Below are 6,000 nucleotides of genomic sequence, written 5' to 3'. Positions count from 1 at the left end.
TAAGTATACCGATTAATTGGTATACGAATTGGAATAGGTTCGCCAAATTTTGGAAGAACCCCTTGAAAATTACCTAAAAATTGTTGTAGTTCGATGCAATAAAAAAATCCCCAAAAGTGAAATATACCTATTAATGTGAAACACAGTGAATAATACATGCAATAAAGACCCATTTTTATCAGTCTCATGGTGTATTTTAAGCTGACAAAATGGGTACATTGACTAAATCGGGAAATTTTTTTTCTTTATAATAAACTGAAGCTGTTAAAATATTCTTCTCGTCCCTTGATGTAGTCTGATAACTATTTCTGATTATGATGAACTTTTTACTTTACATATTTCCATCTCCATGATAAGGAAAACGTGCTCAAGAAAGGATTTACTCGAATTCAGTCTTGTTCGTCTGCTAGAGCCCATCAAACAGATGTTCATATTTGGCTGATAAAATCGGGGTTTTAATGTATTATAATAGATATTCAGCATTCGAAGACGTTTCTTGTGAACGAGTGTAGAACGACTTTGTTTTTACTTACTGGAAGTCAGCGGTGTAGCCAGAAATTCGGTTTGGTGGGGGTTTGGTGAAAATCGATCTTACTGTCCAAACGGCATAATTCCGAAACCGTAATTTTTGAAGTTATAAAATTATGCAGAATTAATTTTTCAGAAAATAGTAACAGAGTTCGTGTCTTTAGCGAATTTGTTGAGACTTGTCATGAATATTAACCCGAGAAAATTCACCATAAATACTTCTTGGACGATATATCGTCAAAATTATTTTATCAAATGATGCGCTGTTTAACGTTTGTAAAACTCATTGAAGATACTAAACTTCCGAAATTGGCGGTTTCAAAATGATGCTATCTTGACCTTAAATTACTGTTTTTGAACATTTGACCTATACATATAATTGGTCATACAACAAAAATCAAATGCCCATCAAAATCGATCAGGACCTGCTAGAGTCGAATGGAAATCGTCATTTTTCATAAATTTCTCTCTACATTCGGAAAGTGTTATCCTCGTTATTAATCATATTACGTTTTCGTCTCAACTCGACGCATTCCCAAAATAAAAACCTGTTTTAATCCACCTAGTGGTGCAATTGTGCTTGTCTAATTTGTCCAGACTACGATTCCATGGCTGGTTATGTTCAATACAATGGTGGAAATGAATATTACATGTTCAGTACGATTTGCACATACATACAACGGATCGACAGCTACGATCTTGAGATACTATGTGATACTGAAACATCGCTTGAAACCAGCGGCGGATTATGGAGAAAGATCCGGGAGATCCGGGTCCTGCCGAAAATTTTCAACTTGTTAACAAATTTTAAACTAGTTTTAATTTTAAGTAGCAACCCCTCACTGCATATTCTCTCCGGGCCGGTATCATCCAAAGTCCAAAAAAGTCAATTTTTGTCATGCATTTTAATGTTTCATGCATTTTAAAGTCATTTGGCATCCAAAATACAAATTTGATTTTGAAAAATTTTCATTTCAGTTTATATGGGAATTTGCTGTGTGATTGCACTCTTCAACTCGTAACTCCGGAACCGGAAGTCCAATCAATAGAAAATTTAATAGCAGCCGATGGGAAGGTTGTACCTTTCATTTGAGACTAACTTTGTGCAAATCGGTCTAGCCATCTCTGAGAAACAGAGGTCAATTTTTTTCCACATATACACATACACGCATACAGACATATACATACACACAGACATTTTCCGATCTCGACGAACTGAGGCGATTGGCATATGACACTCGGCCCTCCGGGTCGGGATTAGATTGACGAATTTTAGAGTGAATGAGAAAGGCAAGAACATTTTTAGCAAATGTTGAAAGTTATGCATTTTTTGGTGAGCAGTTCTATGTTTCATAGACATTAAATCAATTTTAACTTCGCTTTCTATTAAATAAAGACCCTTATTACAGTACATCTCTACAAAAGCGAGCTCAATTTGAAAAGAAATCTGAGGATTATTATTGATTACAGAACTCTGGAATTTTCTATTGGAATGTTTTCAGGCAGGAATTTGATATTGATGCTATTAGACAACTGTGAAATCAAGACCAATAAATCAGTTATCAGTTACATATCAGGACCCCATTCCGACAATTTATCAAAAGTCCTCATGATGTTTACAACAACAGGTTATCAATCTACGGATCAGATAATTGTTATTGTATTATTGAATTAAATCAGTCTTCATCAATAAATTTTCAACTTCAATCCAATATTTTTTTTTGGGTGTGGTGGGGGAGGGGGGTTGTATGGTGTTAAACTCCAAAACCTTCTCTTGGCTATGCCGTTACTTGGGGTTATTTATTTCGCTTTTCTTTTTTCGATATGTTTCAGATCGATCCGATGGTTATAAGTTATAAGAAAAATTGCAGTCGGAAGGTTCGCACAAACGAACATTTTTACACTGATAAGTTATCAAGTTCCTTCCAGACAACTTGGAAGTGTTCGGTGATTATTTCTAGCGGTTGTAGATAGAAAAATGAAATAAAAAATTCGTTTTATCGAAATAATGTTTGGCTTATTTCAATGGATTATTACTATATTGAACAATAAATAGCCAACAAAGAGTAAGCAACAAACAACAACCCATAACTTTTAAAGTATTCAAAATAGATATTTGAAGTCTTCAGTAAAGTTATTCGCAAAAGTAAGAGCTACAAATTTGCTGATGACATCATTTCGATATAATCACTTCCAAGAAAATTTGTGAAAATATCTCACTCATAGGGGGATTAATCAGCAACAGCACAATACCAAAAGAAAGGGCATATTACCTCCATTAAATTATCCGAAGATACAATTGACCTAAAATAAGCCGTTTTGGCGTTAATAATAGATTATATGTTTTTGGTCATATTTCTGGCAATGGGAAATGATAAAAATCTTTCGTCCGTATTTAATGTTTAATATCTCTTTTGATAATAGTCCGATTTCAACAATCTATAGCTTGTTCGAAAGGTATTCGTTAAAGCTGTCTAAAAACATATAAATTGTAATTCTGTCATGTCAGTTTCGGCAGATAATTGAAAAAAACTGCAAAAAACGCCATTTTTACGCATTCAAACATTCATATCTTGGAAACTAAACATCAGAATCAAAAACAAATTAATAGCGTTCATACTGTTTTTTAGTTCTTTCATTTAAAATTGGTTTGGATAAGATCGGTTCAGCCATTGCTGAGAAACACGAATGAGAATTTGTCCGTTACATACACACACACACAGACACACACACACACACACACACACACAGACATTGTCCCAAATCGTCGAGCTGAGTCGATTGGTATATAAGACTCGGCCCTCCGGGCCTCGGAAAAAATCTTGAAAGTTTGAGCGAATTCTATACATTTCTTTTATAAGAAATGTAAAAGGTGTGTAAAACTTCCAATAACTGAAAATATTATAAAGATTTTGAATATCGGTAAAATATTTTACAAACATGTTTGCGGATGCCTAAACTATAAAATAAAAATATTTTTTGCTAAATTTGCCACTTTGCGAAAAATGGGGGGGCACTTCAGAAATTTTTACTCATTTAACAAAATTTACGTAAACTGCAAGATTACAGTAATCAGGGGATTTCCTTTCGATTAGTGAACAGTCCTATAGTAGTTCAAATGTCGGCTAGTTTAGTAAATTAATTCATTGAAACATCTTTTTCGTATTGTCCAAAAATCCATGAATTCCGTAATGAAACCTGTAAGCTTCTTGTGCTCAAATTTAATATTTGCTTAATCTAGGTAAATATAGCTATAGTTCTTATTTATGCTTTGTAGAGAAATCATGCCAACAAACAAAATTACTGGTCTGTCTTTTGCCATTGTTTCAAGGATCTAGTAGAAGAATTTCCTAGAAAAATAAGCCTGTCTAATGATATAAAAAGTATCATTTTCATAAAAGAATAGGATCTGTGTAAAATCTGAATACTTAAATAGATAAATAATTAGTTGTTCTCACTTGTCTGCAAATAGTCTTTAATGTATCATCATTTAAATTGAAAATTATTATAAATTTGAGTTGAATAGGAGTTGAACCGTTTCTGCGCATCTACAAATCGCCTGCCTAATCAGAAGAACAGGAAGGTAGTTTACGACGCGGGTCTACGATCTTCTAAAGTGTGTAGTCCTAATAATCGATATCGATCTTCGTATGGTTCAGGTTCAGTGGATCGTTCCAATGCAATTGACGTAACGCATATCGTATGAATCTGCGCTGGACAGCCTCACTTCGTTGACTTCAAGTTGTATGATGGGAGCACTCACCAGACCACGTTTGCAAATTCCAACGGTGAAAATGGTAGCTTATAAATTAATAATAAAAACCAAATTCAAAAGCAAGAATTCGTCGAAGTACTACATCATTTCTTGTATTAGACAACATATTATCTATTGCCTTAGTTTTGAAACTGTTTTCACTAAGAAATTTTCAAAATTACATTCAGTTTCAAGTGACTATCTCAAGTCACAAGAATCAAAACATTTATGCAACAAGTTTTAAGCCCCTCCAGAAACAAAATCCTGGCTACGGGCCTGCCCTCTTATACACCAACCCAAATAAATTAGCAAGAAAACAACATTGAACTAATGCTAACAAGGCTAATTAAGTATATTTTCTGTTTCATGTGTTTCAGCGTCGACACGATAAGCTGTTCGTGACTGGGGAGTTATTGCATACAGGTGCAAGGTATACTAAGAATGTAATAGACATTTCCACAGTTTTATGTTACTATGTTTTTTTCCGTGCAAAGTATGCTCACGACATTTTACTCTAAAAACTAAGTCAGTACCCAAGAGGATCACTTGAATTGAAAATTAATGGGAAATGATAGAACTGCTTAGCTGCAGTAGGCAACGTATGAATGTGCGAAGCAACAAGCAGATGTGATTTGAGCATAGTATGGCATGATCGCCATCAGCATGAAATAAACCTGTCATCATTTAGCAGAGTTAGCGATAGTTATTAAATAAATCAACCAATAAAACAAAAATTTAAGGCATTCCATCAAACACGCGCTCTTTAAGGGCTGTTCTAAATGCGTAATTAGTACATGAGGATTAATTTTTAAACAGCTGTGGTAGCCTTCATAAGTTTTACTATGGAAATAAAACATCCTCAAACAAATTCATAATAATCGGAGTCACTCTGGTTGAATCGCAGCTAAGGACTACCCTAGAAAATCAAACTGTTTCTGTTCGCAAATATCTGTGTTGAAAAAGTTATTTAATTCGCATTTTCGACATTTAAAAAAACTTTAGAACCACCCTAGATTGTCTATTTTTTATTTTACCGTCCTAATTTAATCATAATCGAGATTAGCGCACCAAAATTACCATAAAATGATATTTTTAGTCTTTTTAAACTACTACTTTTGAGGTTTTGTCCAGTTTTTGTATGGAATGACTATGACTACCTGTACATATTTTTCAGAATATTCAGAGTATCGCGATATTTTATGTTAACATTATTTAATGATAGTCGTATCTAGGACGAGCTGCTCGATTTACTTACTCCCACTTCTCAACATATTGGATATCAGATGGCTTCAAATGGTAGGCCCGACTAAGCTCAATGAGTTAACCAAAGAAAGTTAGCGTGCTACATAAGCAGGGAGATTTGTTATCGCCGGATTTCTTTTTCACGCCCCCAGTCAACCGAGTAGTAGGAGACCCAACTGTATAAAACTAGGAACCATAGCATAGGTACAATGATAAAGTGGTGCGAGCCAGGCACCCACAAATTTGTATTTATTCATCGAGTTTTTTGTAATGTTCAACCCATTTTCGCCTGGCCCAGCCTTACTTCAGCAGTTCCTTTCAGCTGGCTTTGATATGTAAACATGCTGCTCTCCAGCTCTCTCGTTCATTGGTGAACACGGCGCCACGTGTTCTCCGTTCGGACACCGGAAAAGTGCCAGCTTTCATTTCTATTAGTTTAGGGGAAAAAGGACGAAGTGAAAAGTGAGCCAGCTCAC

This window comes from Topomyia yanbarensis, chromosome 2 (genome assembly GCF_030247195.1).
Source record: "Topomyia yanbarensis strain Yona2022 chromosome 2, ASM3024719v1, whole genome shotgun sequence".
NCBI lineage: Eukaryota > Metazoa > Arthropoda > Insecta > Diptera > Culicidae > Topomyia > Topomyia yanbarensis.
This window is presented reverse-complemented; position numbering follows the sequence as displayed.